The 24,598-nt window shown below is 45.8% G+C and overlaps 1 long non-coding RNA gene across 2 annotated transcripts in view; it reads left to right on the top strand.

Annotated features, from left to right (window-relative positions):
• LOC310896321 overlaps positions 1 to 24,598 on the top strand; it is a 93,314-nt gene that overhangs the window by 10,323 nt on the left and 58,393 nt on the right. For both annotated transcript variants that reach the window (XR_014581387.1, XR_014581388.1), the window contains one exon: positions 13,104 to 13,173. This is a non-coding gene — a long non-coding RNA (uncharacterized lncRNA). The remainder of the gene's footprint in view (positions 1 to 13,103; positions 13,174 to 24,598) is intronic.

Here is a 24,598-nt window from a genome sequence, read left to right as displayed (position 1 = left end):
GCTTGCTGAGCCAGGAGGCAAGGGCCAACCTTGCAGGGCAGGGCTGGGCATGGTGTGGTGCTGGGATGGTGTCTCACCCAGCTCTGGGACGGAGCGAGGTGTGTGGGAAGGAGCCTGGGGAGACTGGCTTACCAAGGGGGAGCTGAGATGCCCCAGCACAAGATGAAACAACCAACTCCTGAGCACCAGATCAGTGTGGGTGACCTGGAGGACTCTGCAGGCTGGAGAAGTGTTCACCCAGAGTTTTCCATGGGAAGATGAACAGGATCCATGTGGACTTTACATCAGCCTTATGTGATGTCTGTACACCTTCCTCCTCCCGGTGGCTATGGGGGAGAGCCAGCACGTCCGGATGCTTGTGTGCAAGCAGACATCATCCTGCATGCTGACATCAAGGTGCATTTACCATTAGAGCGAGTTTATCATCTGCATGGAGCCTACAGCCCACTGTGAGCTGTGTGCCTAACACAGATCATCCCCTTACCCTCGTCTTGATGTGAACTCAGCATTCTCTGGTCCCGGAGGGAGTTAACACATCATGCAGGTGCTGAGCACAAAGAACACATCTTGGCTTTTCCAGCAAAGCAGAAATCCCAGCTAAACAGCTAGAAAGTCTGCCCAGGGCACACCTGAAGGCAGAAAAATCCAAAGATCTGTAGAAACATTGGATGTATGCTAGCATCGCCCTTTCCACTTTTAGCATCCTTTTGGAGACACGTTTCTGCTGGGTTGTTCACTCTGAAACAAACAGAACTGTACTTCAGGGATTGATTTTCAGTTATAGAAAAGGTTCTTTTTGCTCTCTTGGAAATGTAGAGGAGCCATAAATTAATAATAGGTTGCATTTTTTGACTACGTGAAGTCCTCTTCACATTGCCAAAGTGATGGTCTGAGTTTAAGGATGAGCTTTAAACCTAAACTGCAAATTGTTGTTCTTCTCTCTGTCATCTTCTCCGCTTAGCTTCAGCATATGATATCTTGAGAGCTGGCTCCATCCTTCCTCAGTGTTTGGAAACTGCTCAGCACGTGTGGCAGGCTGCTGTAAACATGTGATAAATAAGCACAGCACAACGGGTTGCAGCTTGGGCTTCAAATTGGTTTGAAGAGACAGTGGGAACATTGCCCAACTTGGGGCTCGCTATCTTTCAAGTGGACAGGACTTTTAATGAGAAATTACAAATACAACAGGCATTGGAGAAGATTTCTAAGCTGGCCAGTGATGCAGTGAGATTTTCTCACTTCCCCTCTCTTCTGTTTCCTGATGAAACTCTTATATTTTTTCCCATTAGAAAAACCTCTGTTATTACATAATGTCTCTCATATTTTTTTTCCCATTAGAAAGTTCTCTGTTATTATGTAATGTTTTCTTCTTTTCCTCAATTCAGTCTATATGCTATATTTCAGCCATACAGAAGTCTTTAAGTATTTCCACTGTTCTTCCACCACATTTAGGCAGAAAGCTCTTTTCCCTCAATTTTCAATGTAGTTTGCATAAAAATGGCTCTAAAGCCCTAATTTCATCTTTTTTTTTTTCTTTTTTCTTTTTTTCTTCATAAAGTGGAAAACTTTCCTATACCTTTGTTTCCATTCCACCTTTTCCTTCTTTATACCCAGGAGAATTTCTTTTCCTTCCCTCCCCTGGGGCAGACCTTTCCATTAGGATCCTCTCCAGACTCCACTGCTGCTCTGTTTTTCCACTGATACCCTCAGAGACTTTTAGCTGCAGGTGGTGTAACCAGTAATGGAAGGAATACCAAATACACATCACTATTACTAATGGTTACTGCGATTACTTAGGTTGATGAAATACAGCTGTTGGCAGACCAAGAGCATCCAGCAGACCCTGTCTGTGGCCAAAGTCGCCCCTGCCACGCTTTGCACAGACACAGGGCAAAATGGCAGCTATTGCTCCCAGATGCAAACAATCCCCGCTTATACGATGTCCTACAACACAGAGAGGGGTGACACCACGAAACAGATGTGCTTGTTGTGGTTTCAGCATCGCAGGGATGGGAGACTCCCCTGCTGAAGGACGTTTCTCCTTCTCAGCTGAACCCTGGAGCAGAAGTGGCCTGCAGTGGACTGTAAGAAGAAAATCATCTGCATTTAAACATCAGCTGGATATAAGTTTGCACCACACTCAATGAGGACATCTGTCTCTGCCTACCACTGCTGTGCTCACCCTGGTCCCAGTTACTCAGGGCTTTTCATGCAACCTCTTTGTCAGCTCTTAACTGTACTTCAAGGGAGGGAGAGAAAGAGAAAAATTCTAGGTTGTTTCCATAGCTGTTTCTCCTTTCCCAGAATCTGAATGACAATCTAACAACAAAGTTTCTATTGTCAGCTGTTCCTGAGAGGAGGGGATGAGGGAAAAATTTCTTGAGCTTTCCAATTACAAATGTAATGATCTCCGCAGAACAAAACGCAGAATCTGTCTGTAATGCAGACAGGTTGAAACAGAAGATGTAGAAGAGAAATAATAGAAAGGAGAGCATAACACACACATAGAGAGATGCTACTGACATCTATCCCCCAATGATTCTCTGTCATTATTTGCTGAAAAACTCAATTTACTTGTTTGGTGATGAAAAAAGAAAAACAAAACCACAACAGAAACAGAAAGAACCATGCATATGGAGAAGTGGGATGTTCTTCCCCCGCCCACCATCTCCAAGGTTTTGGGAAAGCTGACCCCTTTCACACAGCTGGACGTCCTTGTGGATATCCTATGAGATGTAATGTCTAACGACAGGTAGCAGCTGTCACATTTTAATTTTATCAGTGTTGTTATTGATTGTGTCAGTCCTTGGACCCAATTCCCACTTCAGCCACGCTAAAAAAGAATGAGACCTTTGCTCTGCAGCTCCTCTTGGGCTGTCAAGGGCTTGCTTTGGGCAGTCAGGTTGTGGACCGTCTTTCCCATTTCCCTGGTTACAGGAGGCATTTGCCCAAGTCTGGAGGGAATATGATCAATGTGGTAAAACTGGTGCAGTGCACAAGGCTGGAAGTTCCTGGTCTGGTTATCTATGGCATTTTGGGTCTCTTCTTTTTAAAACTGAAATAAAATCAGAAAGCTTTTCCTTTCCATTAATTTTGCTTTACCCTATTTGTTTTCCCGCTTCCTGAGGGCTTTTGTAACCAAGCATTTCAGACTGTTTGACTTACCAGGGGCATTTGTAGACGATAAGCTGATGACTCAGAAGAGCAGTTAGTGCAACCAGCAGAGACACCAGTAACAGCATGCTTTTGCTAGAGTGTTTTGTGGAGAAATGTTATCTACTTAGACACTCTTTTTTTTCGTAAGTTTGCTTTAACATTTCTTTCTCTCTCTTTTTTTTTTTTCCTTCTAAAATCCCTCATCATGTTGTCTCTGCATGGAGGGGCTGTTCCCACCTATGCTGTACCAACTGTCTAGGGCAGCCCTACTTTTACAGCACTGTAAAAACTGGAGGAGTTTGACTGGAGTGCTTAAATTTGGTGCCTTTGATGTGCTGAAGGGTAGGACCCCTCCACCTGGCAGTGGTTAAAGGCCGTGGTAGTGCATGGGAGAGGACAAGGGCACCACGAATTTCACGACTAATCATGTAAAGCAGAAGCAGTGTGCACTGGGGAGGAGAAAGTGAAAAGGTTGCTGATAGAAATGGATAAACAGATGCCAGGTGAAGCTGCTTGGACACCAGGCAGCTTTAGCGTCACAGGGGTGAAATGCCTGCTTGACCTCTCCACCTCCTCGTGTCCAAGCACATTGGGGTTAAGGTTAAGGGCTATAGGAAGTTAAAACAAGCAGGAGCATTCCCTGTTCTACTTTTGAATGAGAAACCTGAAATGAGCTGAATACAGACTCGGGCGTCCCGGAGCCAAGTTCCAGAGAGCAGCGGGCATTTCACAGAGCTCCTTGTTATATGGGTTTTCTGGTAGCATGGGTGTAGCCTTGCTACCTTGCGAACCCTGGGTGATGGTTTGAGTGTTGACTCCGGGAAGTAAAACTTGCATGTGCAGATATGTCCAGTCTTGAGAAAGGGATATTAGGGTCACCATCAGCTACCACAGTATCGTAGCTATTAAGGACTTCCCAGGGGTAGATAAATACTCTGGCACAAAGTAAATTGATTCCCTTTCCTCTGCCTGCATCTTCAATAGCAGCCTGGTGTGGTGGCCTGTCCTGTGGTGGCTGGAAATGAATGGGCACTGCTTAGTTTGCTTCATGTCTACTCTTCCTTTGAAGATTTTTCCAGCCTGCTTTCTGAAATGTGGGGAATTCCAGGCGTTTCCATCCTTTTCTTCGTCTCACAGGGATGTGCTCTGTCGTTGCAGCCAAGTGGGGAGGGTGAATGAAGCCAATGATGCCATTCTACCTGTAAAAAAAATGGATTTTGTGGATTTTTGTCACTTATTTTAGTTTGGGAATGCCTCTGACACAGGTTGAGAAAACCGAAGAGAGTCTGTATTTCCACCAGCAAGACTTGCTGGCATAATTGCAACTTCATGCCTCTGCTGACCAGCCCCTGTCACTGCACATGAAGCCTTCAGATGTGTGGAGTGACAGCTTCTTTGGGCTCTAGCCAGAGGACTGGGAAGCACTTTTTCCCATGTGTTTTAGTTAAGCGGAAAAGAACACCCTTTACACATAGCATGGCATGAAGCTTGCCTAATGAGATCTATAAAAGCCAGGGTCTCTTTTTGAGTGTTTCAGATCTTGTCAGCTCTTGTCCTGGAATATGTGTAAATCTACACTAGAGCCCTACCAGTGGCTGTAATGTTGTATTTGCTGTTAAAAACAAATCTAAGTTAGTTTCACTTGACTACTGCAGAAAAAGTCAAGTCAGAAAAAAAGGCAGTTTGCACCCACCTTGAGCCTTGTGTCACCATGAGTACACTGCTACCTGAGGAAGCTAATTAAAACTTTGCCCTGGTGAATCTCTTTGGAGACCACAGAAACCATCGTGTCTTATGTGCATGGGCTCTTCACCTGCCCCTGATCTTCTGGATCAGAGCAGTTCCCCAAGACACGATCCTAAGGGGGATCTTAGCCTCTTGCTTCTAGATGGGGATGGGTGTATTGCAGCCATCTCCTGCAGGGAGGAGAGGAGAAGGTGACAAAGGGAGAGCCAGCATCCCTTGGCAGTCGGTGCAGACCTGCTCGTTGAACCAGGGGACCATCAGGCAACATCCTTCAGCATGGGAAGCAGAGCTGGTGGACAGGGCTCGAGCCATGGCCACAGGACACCAAACAGCACATCTATCAGTCCCCCGGAGCACTGGTGGTGGCTTGTGGGTGCCAGGGCCCAGGAGTGGTGAGTGGGGATGGACACGTAGGTTTGTCAGCAAGGAGTGGTCTGGGCTCACAACCTGAGCTGTTTTTTTTCTGCTTAGTTGAGGTTGGGTGCCATCTAAATAGGTTAAAATCCTGTTTGCTGCATCTGAGGCAAGTGCGGTCTAAATGCTCTGATCTCTAAGGATGGGATTTTGGCTCCGAAACGTAGCCCTGGTTAAAATGCATAGATTTCGTGGCTTTCAGGCTGCTGCTGGGGATGAATTTGTTTCAGACTTTCTGCTGTACTGCTGTGAGCTCAGTGCAGCCACGTTGTGCAGTGCCGGAGAACTGCAGAGGATTAATGGGAAGTGAAAGGGATTCAACCCTAAGGCCTGAGAAATTCTCCTCTAATGCCAGTTTTCCAGCTGAGCAGTAACTTGACTTTAGTGGAATTACCCCTGATTCACACCAGCGTACATAGAAGGTCCTGGAAACAGACCAAACCTATGTTTGACTTAGCTTCCTGCTGACGTTTTAATTTTCCAGTACCAAGGGTGAGTTAGGTGCTGATCCTATTTCTTCTCAAATCCCAGAACACAGGTCTGTGGAAATACAGTTTGGAGTTGGGCCCCATCTCTGCCAGTCGGTCCCACCTAACTTCACCATCCATCTCGAAGAAAAGCATAAAAGCTGAACAGCCAGACTCTCCGAGGGGAACAAACGAAATTTGAAAAATGTGTTAGGTTTAAGATAAGAGATGTAGACTGCAACAATGAGAGGTTTACAAGCCCAGCTTGCTTTGTTAATAAGTTGAGAGAGGAGACATCAATTCTTTTAACGTGATTTCTGCCCTGGTAATGTTCCTTTAAGAAGCATGAGGCACAGTGAGATACTGTAAGGTTTCATTCCTCTTGATGGGGTCTTTGCTGTAAGCGTTGTTATTCTGATCAGCTTTGACATCGTATAAAACAGCACTTATTCTCCAAGTAATCTGAGAAGCTCTTCAGAATTCATGAGGTTTAAGTCCAAATAATTACATTTATTGATCTCTGCTATGTGAAGAAAATTTCCAATTTATTGCAGACTTGTTTGGTGTTAGACCTCAAATTAGGCCATGTCAGGATTTTCTCTTTTTCTGTCTCTATTTTTAATGCTTTATTTTATTTATATATATATATATATATATTTATTTTTTTGGGGGGGTCTGAGATTGTTCATTTGATAGCAAAAGCTGTCAAAAGTGTTGTCACTGAGCAGGGAAATTAAGGTGCTTGGTGCTGTCAGCAAGCCCTGGGCCAGGGCAGCGCCTGCGGCAGTACAAGAAAGGGGTTTAGGTCCTGCAGTGCAAAGCCTTGAAGCTCTGCTCCCCACCTTGTTTCAGGAGGCTGGGTGCTGACTGCTCTGATCCCTGGAGAATAAAACGGGGCTAGTGCTTCCTCCAGTCTGGTGGGGGTAAAGCCCAAGCACTTGGAGATCCCCAAATGCATCCTCTGCCCAGAGGCTTCTTCTCTAGGAAAAGGAGGCCTCAGTTCCCTCTGGTCATGCCAGGGATAAAGGAGAATCACCAGTATGGCTTAGTGGTAGGTAGAAGATCCATCCATGCTACGTCCCCATCTGGATCAATTCCCAGTGGTACCAGACCTTAATCAATCTTTGTTGGTCTGTGGCTTCATTAAACTACGGGTGGACTAAAGGTGGGCACAGGTAGTCCTCAGCCCCATGTGCCCGCTGCCAAAGGACCCCACAACCCCAGTGAGGGACAGGAAGACTCAGTGTCTGAAATGCAGATGTAGTCTGTTAGATCACACAAGGTCTGCTTCTGCCACCTGGAGTGTCCCTCTCACCTGGTGAGGGTTGGGGCGTGCTTAGGAAGGCAGACTGTAGATGGTGCTGAAGAGAAGGATGCTGAACAGAGTTTGCTGGCTTGGAATTTCAGAAGCCAAAGCTGGGACTGGGGGTTTGTTGGCAACAGCTTAATAAGTGATGCCTTTCCCCAAATAAGTCTTTAAATTTAGATCTCAGTTTGATAAAGCAATCTTCACATACTTTTTCAGGGCACATGTATTATTTAAAAAAACATTTATAAAGGATTAATGCCCCACTGACACAAATCCCTATCATTTCCAGTGCCAAGAGCCAAAACAGTCCAGCTTTTTCTAAGAAACCCTTTTCATCTGTGTGTTTATCTCCAAATCGGGCACTGGGAAAAGTGCTAGAATCACAATCTTTTGTTTATCTACAGGAGTCCTTTGTTTATCCAGTAAACAGGGACAACACAAGGAGCAGTAATGCCATCTCTGCCCGCGATCAGTCTATCCTTTATCTTTCGCATATAGTTAGTAAGTTTGTGCAGAGTATCTCAAAGCTTTTGATGAATTTATGCTTATTTCCTTCTTCTTTTGCCATGCAGGCTGGTTGCCTGTACCTCTGGTGTCTTGGGTAGGTATCTGTGAATTGTCAAATGCGTCTGCCTTTTGCAAAGCATTTGTGTATCTGCAGGAGTTAACAGCTGGAGGGCTGATGTGGATAGAGCTGTTGTTATTCTTCCTTGGCTGACAGCTGTACAAGAGGGAGCACCAACACTGACTTGCTCTGCCGCCCCGCAGTGGGCTTCTGGCGGCTGTCCCCTCTATACTGATGGCTTCAAAGCTGTGGGGCAGCCACGGGTTTTGTTGCTCCTTTAGCTGGAGCAGGCAGCATTTACAAGTAGGGCTCGGTTTTGGCATCCTTACTCTACAGAAGGGCTGGCCGAAGTCCGAAGCTTTTGTGGGGAGCACCCACTCCTACCAGGAGAGAAGCAAGATGCTTGTATGGCGCCTTAACCATTGCTGCTCTTCTGGCACATTTCTGGAGGACGGACTCATGTCAAAAACACCATCTTCAGCTGTTCAGGGCCAGCAACAACCTTGCCGGGGAGCTGGGAGAGTGTTGGGGAGCGGGCACCCCGTCTTGCCCCATCTGAGCACCCCTCGTGTAGCCCTATTTCATTCACTGCCTGGGGTGCCCTGGGGGGGTCCTTTCCCTGTGGGCTGCTTGGTGGTGCTCTTCCATGTGTCACTTTGTTAGTCAGAGGGGGAAATCACAGCAGGGAGGAGCAGGAGGTGATAAGAGGGAGTGTGTGCCTGTGGTGTCTCCCTCCCATGGGACAGCATCCGCACCTTGGGCAGGTGAGAGCCCTCAAGCTGCTTGCTGGGCTCCACCTCAGCTCCCGGCTGGACTCCTCATGCTGGAGGAAGCCAGGAGGGTGGGGAGGTTTCTCCTCACCATCAATATCACAGAAAGCAGCCAGTCATTAACAAGTAAGGTTTCACTGGCACCTAAGATCTTTGCAAATTATTGTTGTGTGCTGCTCCTCTCCTGCCCTTTCCTTTCTCTGCGCGCCTTCCCGCCTGCCTTTGATTCAATAAATCAAAGCTTAGTGCCAAATCTTGTTAAATTCCAACTTCCCCGTTATTCCCTCTCTGACCTTTGGGAGATGAAAGTTTGGAAATGTGTTTAATAATGAGGGTTGTGATATGTGAATAAAAGACACGAGAAATGTAAACTAGGACAATGATCAAAGACGATGCATTGGCTCTGATGAGGAACTATATTGTTGCTAATAGGGTGACCAAACCAATACAGAATGATGGCAAAAAATATCTACCATATTGCTGCCAGAAAGTCTCAGCTGGGTTTCGAGGAAGCTGAGGGGAGCATGTCATGGAGAGGGACCTGTGACATCTGCACTTCTCGTCCTTGGTGGCAGGGCTGGGTAATCTCAGCTCTTGAAGCAGATGAAGGGCTAACATGTACGGAGATGGTGAAAGATATCCAGTTAAGCTTTCATGAAAAATACTGGAAGTATTAGTCTTTTTTTTTTTTTTCCTTAATTAAGAAAAAGTGAACAACATTATTTATTTTGCATTTCTTGTTTGACTGCCATCTTTGAAAATTAATGATACCAGGTTTTTAGTTCCAACTGTTTGAAATTTCTCTTTCCTGTTCTTCCGCTCATTTCATTTCCATCATCTTTTTTTTTTTTTCTTCCCCCTCAGTTGAATGAAGGGAAAATAATAGAGGAGTGAATCTAATCCTCCACTGAGGTCTACATCAGAAATGATGAAAGAATGCGCATTTTTAAATTTATTAATTATTTATTTTCAAGCACCAAAAAAGGGGAAAAAAGTCAATTTCTTCGAGTTATCATTCAAAAATAGAAAAAAGAAATGTTGACTCACTCGAATACATGTGGTGACAAATTTTAACGCTGGGTGTTAGGCAATGCTTGGGAATCTGCAGATGATGCCATGCCCAGGGGAGGTGCTGACATGGTGACACCAGGGTTTGCCCAGGTCCTGCTCAGGCAGTGTCCCTTTGGCCTGGCTAGCCAGCGGTCCCATGGCTGCCCCATGGCCCTGGTCTTCAGACGTGTTTCTCCCCCATTGTGGAAGACATTGGCCACTTTCTCTTTGTCTGAACTTTGTGATTTTGCACCTTCAGTGCCTAGAGTGGTCCACAAGCCCACCACTTGTCTCCTGTTGGTGCATGGTGCACACCACAAAACACTTCTCCAGCCCTGCAGGGAGCACCCACTGGTTTGCAAACAAGAAGGTGGCAATGGAAAAGAGGGGCAGTATTTTTGTCCTTCGTGATGGACTCACCCTTAACAAAGGATTTCCCAGTTTTCAAATCCAGTCTTTTTAGCACCAAATTTAGTGTTCTGTTTTTGGTTTTGTTTATTTTTGGTTTTTGTTCTGCTTTCTCCCCTGGACATGGTGAGCAGCTGACCACTGACCTTTTTCTAAAAGTTTCCTTTTTTTTTTTTTTTTTTTAATTTTTATTTTTAGACCAAACAATGCTGTGCCCTTCACCACCAACTTTCGTGCCACTTCCTTAGCCTTTGTCTTTATTGTTGCTGTCTTCTACATTTCTTCTCTTAGTATCCTCATGGCTGGTGCACTGACCTGAATAAAAGACACCAGCCCAGCCTCAGTGATGTGGAGCAGCACAGAAAAATTTCCCCTTGGTTTTGGAGATGACACACAATAACGGTTGCAAAAATGAGACTGTGTTCATCTTGAGTTTGTATTTCACTGTAATTTCAAACAAATACCTTTAACTTACCAGTCATTCCCTGTCTGAAGTCTCGGTATTTGTTTTCTTCTTTCCTAGTTTAATATTTTATTGAAGGATTTATTGAATTATGGCTTGTTGATTTCATACCATTTCTCCAATTTACTGAGATAGTTTCGAATTCAGGTCCTGTTCTACAAATGTCCTCTTACCTTGGACTGATCTGCAGATTTTGTAATTCATGCTGTCTTCCGTTACTCAAGTTACTGTAAAAACCTGCAACAGAGCCAGGATGAGGACAGATTCTTCCAGGATTCACAAGAAATCTTACACCAATAGTTCACCACTAGTATTTTTTTTCCCTATCTAATTGCAGTTATAGGGAATTTCATGTAGGCCAGTGCCTTCCACATTATGAACTTTGAATTGCTGATGAGCTGCAAAGCCACAGAACATGATCTGCACTTGATCCAAGGAAGCACTCCCCCTTCCTATTAAAAGTCTGATAGTAAATCCAGACAGTATTTGCAAGAGAATTTACGACCAGTTATGAACAAGGACCCCAAAAGCCAAAGTACTGAAAAGCTAGGCTGTACTGACTTAATTTGCTTGTGGCCATGTGGGACAATATTGAAAGCTGTGCTAAAACATATTTCTACCACTTCTTCCTTACCCACAAAGCTAGTTACCTTGTCAAAGAACAAAATTAGTTTGCTCAGAAATGAACAACTGATTCAATGTTCATTTTGTTGAAATGAATAACTGAAATGTTTTTTTTTTTCTTGATAAATTCATTATGTTGAGTTGTTTTTTTATCCATTTGTTTTCCTTTGGGTTTTTATATATTGATCAGGTAATAGTCTGTTCTAGTATTTTTCCAGGGAGAGTTAACTAGTATGTGTTTTTCACTGATTTCCTTTTGCCTTATTTTAAATAAAGATATTATATTTGCCCTTCTTGAATCTTCTGGGATCACTGATATATCATGAATTTCAGGGATAATTTCTGAATGGATCAGAGATTTCTATAGCGGGTACCTTCAATGTTTGAGGGTGGATTTCAGAAGGCACTGATAATTTGACCATATCTCATTTATCTCAAGATTTTTATTTTTTTTTTCTGTGCTCTGGCTCGCGTTTCTGTCTCCTTGTTGGAATTAATTTTTGAAGTATGTTATGAAGTCTGAAGCAGAGATGGATGAGGCTACTGCATCCTACTCTATATCAGCCTCTGTTTCCACTTTTTCTATTAAGTAGTAGACTGCATGTTCTCTTTTCTTCTGCCTCTGCTGATACCTTAGCACTTTTATTGTGGTCTGATGCCCATTACTAATTGTAATTAATTCTGTGCTTTATCCATTCTGATTTTTATGCCTCTATTATTCTTTTACGCTGGTCCTTAGCTATGTGGTCTAGTTCTCACTTCTGCTGTAATTTCTTTTTGATTTTCAGGTCCCTAAAGAGCTCTTGATGCAGCTATAATGGTCACTTACTCTGCTTCCCATCTTTCTAGCACAATAGGATAGGTTACCATTGTGCTTTAACATGGTCTTTCTCTGTAACTGCCAATTTTCTTCCACTCCTCCATGCAGAAATTCCCTTCTCAGGAGACCTCATCTGCCGTGTTGCTGAGTTTGTTGGAGTGTAGGAGGGAGAGCCTGCATTTCCTTTGGGCTCCTGCTAATTCTGCCTAGCTCCCAAAGAACAAAGGGTGCCAACATTTCTGAATTATCTGCACCCAAATGACTTTCCAGCTGAGATTTTTAACTACCAGCTACCTGCTGACTGCAATCAAGCCTAGAAGAGCTGCTCCACCAGCACCTTCCTTCACTGCTTGAAACAAGCCCCCAGAACATTTGAACAACCTGGCACGCTGCCTGTCTCAGTTCTGCTCCTGTTCCAATGCTTCTAGTTCCATTGCCAGCCACAGTTCTGCCCTTTTACTGCACCTGTTAATTTCTAAATGGCAAAAGGCCAAGCTTCAGGTTTTGCTTGTTGAGATGGGGTGCAGCGGGACTCTCTCTTTGTCTCATCCTTAGTTTTGTCTTTCTGCACTTGAGGAAACTCAGTGATTGGCTTCTTCCTTCCTTCCTTCCTTCCTTCCTTCCTTCCTTCCTTCCTTCCTTCCTTCCTTCCTTCCTTCCTTCCTTCCTTCCTTCCTTCCTTCCTTCCTTCCTTCCTTCCGCGCTCCTCCACCTGTTTTCACCCTGGCCAGTCTGTACCTTCCCACCCCAGCATCCCTGCTGTGACTACCACCAGTGACGTGTTGTCACTGCCATTCTTCCTCCCCATAGCTTGTGCCCCCAAACATGTAGGGACCACAGATTGCACACAGGTGGGGAGGCGAGACGGTGGGATGTGCTTTTGTTGCTTACGCTATGGATACACCCTTCCTGAAGCCATCTGTGTGGGCCTGGGAACAGAACTGGGTCCTGTAGAGAGCTAAAGGGCAAAGAATGAGTCAAAACTGTCAACTGTTTTTCACACACGATCTGTAAAACCTCAACATTGCAGTGTCTGCCATGAAATTTATTGTTTTCCAATAAACTAAAAATGCTTTGGTTTACAAAACAACCACTTTCTTTTTTATTTTTCCTTCTTCTTTTTTGGAAATTGTCCAGTATGTTTACAATAACTCTCTTAAAACATAAAGAAAATTATATTTCTCTGGACAAACGTGTATTTTTCTGTAAAATGGCTTTGATATAAAGTACTTAGCCAGCTCTATAATTTAGTGACTTCCCTTGGCTAAGTACAACTTACCCCTCTTCTTTTTCTTTACTTTCTCTCACCAGCTATTCCAGAAGGTGCCTGGACCCATCTTACATGTCCTGTGATGCTACCAGCTGCATTTCAAAAAGCCAGGTAAATATGTTTGCCCTTTTCATTCTCAGATCAATTGTATCCCTGCTTCTATGAATATGAGCAGGAGGGAGCAACTAAGAGAAGAAGAAACAAATATCCATACCCAGAGTACTGCTAAGTGGAGCATTACCTTCTCCTCTCCTTGTCTCTGTCTTCCTGGTGCATATCCAGGAGAGGTTTAAACAGGGCAGAGGAAATCAATCCAGCGGGGTGGGAGACGGAGCAGTACAATCCTGTTCCCTACAGGACTGTGTGATGTATTTAGGTTTGCCAGGCAGTTCTGCTGCTGAGCTACCTGTGACTGCTGAGCTGGCAATGCAGGTGTCCCAGTACTGCCATGTCGCTGTCCTGGCCATGACCAGGAGGCATGGACAAGGTGAGGAAAGTGTTCATGATTTTTCATTTTTACTGTAAGTGTAACTTCTTCCCACCTTAGTGAGGTCTCACTTTGGGGTCTGGTGATTAGCTCTGATCTGGTCGATACGAGTTTGCAATTTTCTCCACCAGTGACACCTCCTTGATGCCTCCAAGAGTTACTGGCCACGGGGTCACCTCCGTGTTGAGCAGCCCACTGAGAGCTTTGTGTTTCCTCAGTCTGAAAATTAAACATTTGGATGCTGGTAGCTGTTCTGCTGGCAGTTCCTGTTAATGATGAAGAATTACCTATTATGCCAGCGTTGGGCGGCTTTGACAATTCCATTACATATTACTAATAGCACTATTAATGTATGGCAGCTTATCCTCGGCGTTTGTGCGCGTGTGTGCATGCATATATGTGCGGCCGTGTGCGGATGCCCCAGGGAGGCCGGGCCGCAGACAACAGATCTGCTGGCAGAATGCAGCAGCCGCTGCGGCCACTTCTCCCTTCCTCCCGCGGGGACACCAGGCTCGAGGGCACTGCCTGGGTTTGCCTCCCCCAGGAGCAGAAGTGAAGCTGAAGCTGACTGCTGGGAAAGATGCTGATCCCTAGTGCTGTGGCATCCTCTGCTGCATGGTCTGTCTGTGACTTGGGAAGCTAATTCCTGTTGCCTGCTGTTGCTCAGTCCCTCTTCAGCTCTGCTCCCCTTCTCTCCTGGTCTTTACTCTTTGATCTTCAGCTGAACCATTCGATTTCTGGAACCTGCCTACGTGCTAGACCTCCTCCTGGGCACAGTCTAAAGCAATGGTACAGGGCTGGCCAAGTTATGCGTGGTGGAACTGCTTTGCTTTCCCACCTCAGCAGCAACCTAGCTCATAGGATTAAAAAAATAAAACAAAATTATTGTGGTGCTTTCATAGCATAGTGGATGTTGATGTGATGTACATGTGACTAATGCAAAGTTGACCCCCATTTCAAGGTTCCCTGCAGATTGCACACACTCAGTCTGAGGGAAGGGGGGATAAGCAGGACTGCAAGCCAGAACAGTTGGGTTTTGTGTCCCATTGTTCCCACAGGGAAAGCAGGGACATAACTAACCTCCTCCAGGCTGCCCTGCTGGTCTCCTGCAGCAAGGTGGGACAGAGCAGCTGCTGCCAAGCAGGTGAGGTATCAGCCATACAGAGAAGAGGACAGGGTGGCTGCTTTGGTTTACTCACCTACGGCAGAGGGAGAGCTGGCAGGGCTGCCCTCAGGGCTCCGGCACTTGCTGGTATCATCACAGCCCTGCAGAGGCAAGAGCACAGCCCTCTCTTGCCCTCCTGTCTTTCTCCACATCGCTTTCACCGGGAGCCATCTCCCCCTGCCTGGTATCATGCTGGCAGCAGGGGAGCCATGCCAGCCCACTAGTCCTGGCCTGGCCTTTGCTCTGAGCGTCAGGCAGCCAGAACAGGATGAGAATCTCACCCTCTTCTCCCCCAGGGTTTGTCTCATCATGAAATACAAAGGAAGAAGTTTATGAAGCTTCTGAAAAAAAAACCCTCCCTCTCTTGTCTTTAACTTCCCACTGCTTTAATCCTAGACCATCTGCAGGAGAAATATGTTTAGATATAGCTTGTGCATCAGTGCAGGTGAATTTTTCTGTGCCTTGAAAAATGGGACAATACCTTCCTACAGATATTGATTGTCATTCCACATCTATGCTGTCCTCCTAACTTCAGATCAATTTGTGCTTTACCAAGTGGTTTGATGTCATCTTATGGCAGAACGCTAACTTTTTCCCTTTAAGGCTATTTATCTCTGTCCCTTTGTAAGGTCAGGGAAAATCACTGTACTCTGGCCCCCCAAAAGTAATTCATCTAGTGGAGGAAATGATGAGGCAGTATTATGTCTGGCAGCCTTTTTAAACAAGTCCTCAGAAACATCAAGAAAAACCTGATAGGCTTGGGCAGGGAGGGGGGAATTGAGGAAGTTACAGGAGCAAGTCTGAAAGCAATCAAGGGAAAGCTCAGAGTTTATATTCTGGAAATGTTCCCTCTTCCTGAATATATTTGCAGACATCTTTCACTGTTACTGAGGGGGGAAAAATTAATAATAATCCAAGCAGGCTCCCGAGCGAAGGGTGGCCATGAGTCTGAATTGGAAGGATAATTTATCTCCCCTGCCACTTTGAAGCCTTTTAGCCTGGGGGGGATCCCTTGTCTAATGAAATTAATTGAGTGCGTCTGCAGCCTGGGTACTCCATCTGAATTCCAGTTTCCCCCTCGCTTCGAAGTTGCCAGGTATCTGCTCACCTCCAAAGTGACCTAAGTAAATGCACCGTGTGTCAGTGCTGCTCCTTCTCATGCAAATCACAGCCCAGGTAGTGAGTAGTTCCCGGCTCTGCCGCTGCCTGGCCACGCTCTCCCTAAGCTCCATGCACAGAAGGCAGCCAAATGTTAGAAAAAGTTAGAGAATAAATTCTGTCCCAGGCTATTTTTAAATGCAAATGTCACAGGGAACTTCTAAACAGCAGATTGCTGGAGGGAGGAGAGCGTCACTGGGAAAAGTTTGCTCTATTTTCATCCTTTCCTTACACTGTTTACCTCGGTGCTAGCTATTGGCAGTTATCAGGGGTGTCTGCAAGAGCAAACTGGTCAAAACAGTAAAGAAATCAGAAGATAGAGCAGACCCAATTAAATATAGATAAAATGGGAAATGATGGAGCCAGCGTTTAACTGAGCAAGAGGAAATGGGGGAGATAGGTGACCGGCTGTATAAGTTACCATAGAAGGGTGTCATTTCTTCCTTTTTCTCCTGCTAGAGCTCCACAAGAATGCCATAGTCATTTGAATATGCTCACATTTCTTTTAATTTAATTTAATTAATTATTTTTTTTTTTTTTCCTGCAGCCTTCTTTTACCTTCCCCCACCAAGCTGCATTCAATTTCTCTGCTTTCCCTTCAGAGCGGATTATCTGATTTTATACAGATTTAGTTGTACGGCTCCGAGATCGCATGAAAGTGCCAGCAATATGACAGTGGTTTGTGTAGGCATGAATGCAGTATTATGTGGATAGCCAGCGGCCTGGCTTCGCCTTGAATAGATGCAGATTTGTTATGTATAGATGTGTGCTTATTTGCTGAATACTTATGCCCTCGCAGCTCCGGGAGCTTCCAGGAGGCAGTTGTGTTTGCGTGACAATCTTGTTCCCAGGGAAGAATAAAGTGCTTGTGCAGAAGCTTTGGCCCTTAGGCTGTCAGATGAGGGAGGTTTTTCTTCTTGTCATGTAGGTTGCACCAAAATCAAGACTGAGCAAACCAAACTCTGAGCAGCAGAAGGATGATATTTTTCTTGGTGTTGTTTTATTTCCTACTGTCTTAAAGGGACTTCTAGCTGGTATGCGCCCCTCCACCAGTGAAAAACAAGACGATATTGATAGCAGGCATGTGTTAGCTTCAGCGGGAGCTTGAGGCACTTTGTTACAGTGAGGTGGTGAGGTGAGTGTCTGAGTCTGCACATGCCCTCCTTCTTCCAAGGCCTGAGGGTCTGCAGTCCTACCTTGTTCACTCCTGGGGCAGCCCTTGCTGCTCTGCTGTGCCTCAGCCATTCCGTATGGATGTGTGGCTCCATCCATGCACAGAAATGTAGAGATCTCCTTCCACTTGGTCATTTCTTTGCCTTGATGCTGGAGGGTGCCCTTTGTCTTGGCCATGTCCCTCAGGGCAGACCCTCAGAGACCATCAGTGTCTTTTGAGAGGGGTGGTACAGGGGGACACTGCCATGGCAAGGCTTGACAGACAGGTGCCTTGAATGCAAAGATTGATGGTAAGAAAATAAATGTTTCCTTCCAAGGTAGCTCAGGAGTTCATTTCTCTGGGCTTGAATTTAAGCCCTGTCAGTTGTACAGACACGTGGCAGTTCCAGGCTAGGCCCAAAGCTTGTTAAGTCTCATTGCAGTGCATCAAGTTTCAGACATCGCTTTTTCATTTAATAAATCTTTCCTCACCTGTCACTCCCGGCCTTGTCCCCATCCCAAAAGGCACCACCTCTGGGAGCAATTAAACCACAGCTCCTTTCCCGTGCCCGCATCCTGCAGGGTTCACGTGCGTGAGCACGGCGCGGCTCTGTAGGGATTCCCACTCAGCCTGCCCTACGCTGCTGGGGCAAGGGGCCATCAGCAGTGGGGGCTGTTAGGCTGGTTTTGTTTTTCACCTCACCAACACTTGCCTTGACTGAAGCTTTACATTTGCCAAAGGTCCAGGAAAATGTGACAACCCTCATGAAAAAACCCTCTCCCAATTTTTTTTTTTTTTCTCGGTTAAAATGTAAACAAGAGAAAATGATGCAATGTTTTCACATTATATGCACTCCTGTATAAAGCAAACATATTCTTCCCCAGTCAATGTCTAAGCAGAAAAAAGGCCACAGAGAACTGGCTTTCATAGCAGACATAAAAGGTGCGCTGGTGCCCTCTGTAAGTAGAGACAACGTTTGATCTATCTGGATCTACTCTGCAATGAGTGAGAGAGCTTAATGGCAAAAGACTCTGCCATCCCAGAGAGCTTCCAGCTCCTGATCCTGAGCAAGCTCACCTCAGCTCCAGGAAAAAATTGCGGTGCTCTCTTACGGAGCTGCCGGGAGGGAGGTGGTGATCTGCCCTCTTGCTGCAGGGATGTGAGGACAGGGTTGGGAAGTGGGGTGGAGGAGACTTACGGGCTCTGCTGCTCCATGGCAGAGGAAGCTGTGGGACGTGTCCAGCAGAAGGGAGTCCATTGCCACAGGGGCTGGAAGTGGGGAGGCAAGAGAGCAAGTGGCCCTGAACAGGCTCGTTCTTCAAGTCATAGAACTCTTCCTCCGGGAAAAAAACATAGAAGTAGCAAGGAAAAAATAATCTGAAGTGCCCACCACAGCCCCCATGCATATTACTGTTGTCTGAAGCCTTCTGCCTGTTTATTTCTTTCCACTTTCCAAGCAGAAAATAGATCTGGGGAGATTTTACTTGCTCATGCAATAGCATCTCAGTGGTCTGGTGTTACCTCGTGCTTGAAGGGAACGAGAACAGGAGCCTTATCAGCATTTCAGTGTTTTGCCTTCCCCTTCTCTCTCCTGTTGTCACACACACCCCTCCAGGGGCTGACCACGGGGAGGGGATCAGAGCTCGCTGCAGGTTGTGCAGGGCTGTAGCTGGCTGACTGCACGTGCAGAGCACAGGCTCTGCAATCGGGGCACCCTGAGCAGCCTACAGTGGCACGTGAGTAACAGGGAACAGTAATGATTACAGCTGTCATTTATAGACTGAGAGATCACAACAAAAAACTAACGCTTCTGAGACTTCCAGTACAGCTCCTTGGAAAGAGAGTTTTAGCAGCCAAGCAGCTTATTCTCCCAGGGACAGTGTGGGCTTGCTCGTGCATCCCTGCAAGTATCGATACCAGACCATGCACCTCCTGCCTGTGACACACATTTTTAGAGCTTATCCAGGAGGCTAAACCTGTCCCCTCTTCCCTCCTTTTTCACCTGTGGCAGAGGACTAATTGCTCTATTTAAGGGCATGGCTTACAATTGATCTTAGGATGGGTAAACATAGTTTGGTACCTGGGGAAGGATGCTCCTTTGTCCTTGCTGAATGCAATATAGCAGTGAGGTGATGTTGGAAGTGTCTACATTTTTTTTTTTCCTGGAGACCTCACTTCAGAAGCTACCCTGGCACACAGCAAACAAGTACGATCTGACACAGTGGGGAATTCAGCCCGTGAGGTGGGGAGGGTGCTGAGGAGGCTTGGGGTTGGCAATGAGCACTGCACACCACCGGCTGAAGAGCGTCAGCAGAACTGAAAGGCAGCATTTGTAGGGTTTGCTGTTCGCACACTGCTGGGAGTCCTGCTCCCATAAGCAAAATCTCTGAAAATTAATTCTGGCAGAAGTGTATTTCTCCCTGGGAAATGGGATGAAGGCTGACTTAGCATGGGAGGTCTGATGGAGCCTGGCCAATACCTGAAACCAAAAGTAGCATATTAGGAAAAAAGCTTTAGAAAGAGGCTTGTGGAACTCAAACTTCCTGTAGCAGAGGTGAAGTTTAGCCAAGCATTTCTCCAACTCTGTTCACGGCTGTTGATGATCTTGCCTGCTCACATAGACCCTCCACTTCTGCAGCTCTTTGTTTCACATCCAAATTTTAGAAGCTAGAGCTGAATATGAGGGACACAACCCCTCAGTAGCTACAAATGATGTAGCATCTTGAAGTCAGGCCTAATGCTGCTTGTTTATGCTGCTGGTTTATACCAGCCCCCCAGGTGACAGATGGGCGGGAGTCATCCTCAACATGTCCCTCTGAGTGAACAACATGGGATGATGAGAACCTCTCCCTCTCCTCTTCCTCAGCAGCTCTTCATCAGGTCTGTCAAGAGGAAGAGCATTTTTCCTCACAAGCAAGATGTTCCCAGTGGCCCACACCTATATAATCACCTCTGGGTGGCTGCGGTGAGCAGTACTTCAGGTTATTTGGGAACAGCAGAAGGGAAGCGTTCATCTAGCTGCCATTTAGAGCTGATGTTTCACTGCTCACTCCTGCAGAAGCATCCAGAGTTTAAGGAAAAGTTGCCTTAGCTAAACAGTAAGCCAAGAGCTGAGATCTGTGAACCTTGATGCCTGCAGTCCCCCTCCTCCTTGCTCAGCAGTGGGGCAGTCCCATCGAGTCCCCATCGTGCCCACCCCATGGAGCCAGCAGGAAACTCTGCCACAGCTGCTGGCAGCCACCGCCTTCGGGAGAGAGACATCTCACAGCAAATTATGATGAGACAGGGTCAGGGCATGCACCATTTTTGTAATGTCTCTTGGTACTTTCCAGCTTTCCAGCAGCCAGGAAAACAAATTGCCGCCGGGTACAGCAAAGGTCAGGGTTGCCATCAGCTAAGCGAAATCGCTGGCTGTAATAGTCCCATCGACATTTCCCTCTGCAGCAGCTGCTGTCAGCACAAGGTGCTGTCATTAGCTGTGGGCTGGGCTTTTGTGGAAGCATTTTGTATTTCATTTCAGCGAGTGGCACTTCTCACCTGTCATGTGCTTGGTGAGCTGGTACTCACGGTGCAGCGAGGACAGAGAAAGAGAAGCTCAGAGCGATAGCATTCATTACCGGGAGGTGCTGGGAGCAGCCAGATGGGCCACAGCTCGCAGGGTGGCAGGAGGAGAGCCCAGCTGGTCCCAAGAATGGTGAACAGCTCTACAGGTGTTCACCATTCCTCCCTGACAGGCACTAGCCAGGGGAGTTAGCGTCACAGAGTATGTGTCCACATTGCTCCTTCTCTGCTGGGAAGCTGACTCAGTACTACCCCAATACTTCTTACCCTGCACTGCTTCCCATTTTACCTTTTCCCCATGCCTGCTTGTTGCTGTCATGGTTTGGTCAGCATGAACTGTGCAGCTGTGTATGAGCAGCTGAATCCAGGGGTAAGATTCCCCAAAACTCAGCAGGGGCAGGTTATGCTCATTGGCTTTTGGAAGACCACTGGCAGTGGCGATTTATTCTGAGAGTAAGATTTTCCTCCTCATGCCTGCAATGTCACCAAAATATCGACCTTAAGGTGTGCAGTTATAGGCTGTGGCACTGTTGTGGCTGGATGGACTGTAGAGACCGTGCTGCTCCCTGGGGCTCCCAGCATGGTCACAGGGAGCCACCTGCTTTTCATCCCCTGGGAGACGGTCAGGAGGATCACTTGTGAAATGGGGAGCTGGGAAACATGAGCAATTCCACATTTTCCCTTGATAGCCAGGCTTTGTTAGATGACTTAATTACTCCACCTGGAATCAAGCAGCCCGGAGTGTTATTTTGTACCGAGCACCATGCAGTGACTTGCATCAGGGCTAAACATAAGCTGGGTACTGCTGCTCTGAGCTGGTAGCTTGTTGCCTGGTTTAAACAACCCCACAAAGTGCAGGGCTGGCCTTAGTCCCCCCAGCCCCTCTCACTTTGGAAAGTGGCCGTCTGTGGGTACAGGCTGGGCAACTGCAAAGCTGTGATATACCCTGTGCAATGAGGTCTTTTTTACCTTTTACATAGTGTTTGAGAAATCATACTTGTACTGTTATTACTAAGTCTGGGGTGCCTTTAATATCAAATAAAAATTTCTTACCTAATAAAACAGCCCAATGAGTTGCAATTGTGTATTTAGCATCTAACTGAAGCATGGCATCCAAAAATTCTTATTTGCTTTTCTCCCTGCATCATCCTCCCTCCTTCCCTGACGTACTCCTTTACCTGCCCTCGCTGCTGTGCTCTCTTTCAAGTCATTTCTTCTGATCTCTCTGCTGACTAATTAGAGAAACAGCCCTGAGAGGCACCATGGCTTTCAGCTACACATTACAGCTGTGTAAATTCGCTTTGACGTTCAGACAGCCTCGATTTCTCCCTGCCTGCAATGGGAGTCAGTGAGCTGGAGAAGAGGAAATTGTTTGCATTACACAGCTACGGCAGCGAACCAGCATGTGCCTTGTGCCGCAATGGGAAGCGCTTTGTGGTTTGACTTGGCGGCTGGAGCAATTGTAGTCTGGGTAGGGACCAGCAGGCAGGGAAGCTGAGTGCTGGCTTTGGAAAAGGAGGTCCCGGAGTGTGCGTGGGCTACAGGCCTGTGCCTGTGGCTTGCAGCCCCACGAGACTGGACTGCTTTGCTGGGAGAGGGGCCAAGCATTGCATGAGCTGGCTCCACCAGCAGCCATCTGAACTGCAGCGATGAAAACGCAGAGCCCCTGGTTGGGGGCAAGAGGGGATGATGTTAATTGCATGTAATCACCTTCATTTAAGTGAATCTCTTTGGTCTGTTTTATTTGATGTATGCTCATAATTGCCCCATTTGGACGTAGGAGCTATGAAACTGCTTCTTAACTATGGTCATAATTCACCTGTCATTAGAAACCTCATGAAGAGAGCATTACCACTATGTCTGCAGATAAAAGCTATGCACACGCGTATGTGTGGTTGTACACAATCGTACCCATGGTAAGAGAATATTAACAGGCTTACAAAAGCCTCCAGTCAAAATGGAGGCAATGCCAGAATTAAACCTGCCCAGACAACTTCCTCTGGGGGTTTGTGCACCCTTAATCACATCACCTCATATTCTGTGATCCCTTTCAGGCTTCTGGATAGACAGTGTCCATTTAATGAGCAGCTGTGCAATGTTTTGCTTTACCATCACTGCTGAAGACACATCCCCTTTCCTTATTATTGGGAGCTAATCAAGCCCTACTCTGAAGACAGAATGAATCATTTCCACTTTTTTTTCTTTTTTTTTTCTTTTTTTTTTTCTTTCTTTTTTCAGCAGTGTTCACCACTGATGTAACCAAACACTTCTCTCTTTAATTTGTCTTCAAATGATGTGATGAATTGAACTGGGGTGCTATTTTCCACTCTTTGGAGCAAGGGACCTGAGTAAATCATACAATCATAGAATCATTTGGGTTGGAAAGGACCTTAAGGATCTGGTGTTTCCAGTTTCTTAACACCTAATCTAAACTCTTTTGTTTAAATCTCTTCTGTTTAAAGCCATTATCCCTTGTCCTATAACTACACACCCTTGTAATAACTCCCTCCCCAGGTTTCTTGTAGGTCTCCTAAGAATACTAATAATAAGAAAGGTAAGCCAAAAGGGGATGCTAGTTTTGGATGCCCATATGGGATACCCAGAACACCTTGTAATGTGTCACAGGTTCTGTTCACAGTGTAGCACTACTGTTGCCTGCAGTTGTTTTTTGTGTGTTTCTGCCAATCAGACCCTCAGATAGTGTACCAGGGAGCCAGGAAACATCCACATGCATATGGACTACTTTATGTTCCTGTGCAATGCCCTTTTGTGCTTGCAATCACTGTCTTCATTCTCTGCAAATTTTCCAACTTAAAAAAAAAAAAAAAAAGAGAGATACAGACACAAAAATTTTGGATGAAAAGGGAGAATGAAGGGGCATAAGGGACCTTGTACAAAATCCTTACTGAGTTGAAAAAATCAAATTAAATTAACAAGCTAGGGACTGTTTTATAATTGTGCATAATAGGTTGCACGAGCACCTTCATTTCTAACATTTTCTGTCTTTTGCATATGTGAATTTGAAACCATAAGAATGCTCTTTGCAAACAGGTGTGCACATGTGCATGCAAGTATGTGAGCCATTTCCTACGTTTAAAAATAAAGTAGCTGAAAACAAGATTTCCATCACGTAGCAATACAGTACTGCATATGAACCATCACAAGGCTTGGGGCATTTCACTTGCACAGCATGCACATCTGCCCCCTGAGTTAATGGAGTGTCTGAGGAGAGAAGCAGCTTGTCATTGTCAGCTTAAATTCTCTGTGGGGGAAGAAGAGAGACCCAGTTTTTCCACGTGTTCTCAGATCCTTCCTTGCATCACAACACAGCACCAGTCAGGAGTATGGGCTCCTCTTCAAGGTTTTCGAGGCCAGGTGTTTTGCTGGGTGCAAACTCTTCTGACTCTTCTGCTGGTGAAAGACAGAAATTTTATACCCCTTTAGTCTGCCATGTCAGCAAAAGGGAGAGCAAGCAAAGGAAGAAAAAAAAAAAAAAAAGGAAAGAGAGAGAAAATGCACAAGAGTGGGAGCTTTCTAAGTGCAGCTGAAGGTGGCAAGGGATCTGTGATCTGAACTTCTTTATTCTCCATGCGGGGCTTGCTGAGTATGTTTCAAAAGCACACAGTGTTGGAGGTTTGATTTAAATGCATGTTATTGCTGGCTGGAATGTTCATTTTATATGGAGAAGAGTCTTATTCAACTCCACTGGTGACCAGGCGTCCCAGGGCACATTGACACATTTGTGAACTGGTTAATCAAATCTACATGGGAAGACATACGGTAAGCCCTAAAGAAAACTGTACCTGAAGCTGATGTATTATATTAGGAATTGACTTGACAAGGTGTTTTTGTTTAACCTGTTTTTCATAATATTTGACAGTGAGTCAGTGAATCCACTGAAGCACAAGTTATATTGCGAGGAGAGTCTGAAACCCCATGATCCCACTTCTGCTTTTTGGTCCTTGCTAGATAATGGGGAGAGGGCCCTGCATTTGGATGAAAACATTCAGGG

This window comes from Anser anser (genome assembly GCF_964211835.1).
Source record: "Anser anser genome assembly, chromosome: 3".
NCBI classification, from domain to species: Eukaryota; Metazoa; Chordata; class Aves; order Anseriformes; family Anatidae; genus Anser; species Anser anser.
This window is presented reverse-complemented; position numbering and strand designations above follow the sequence as displayed.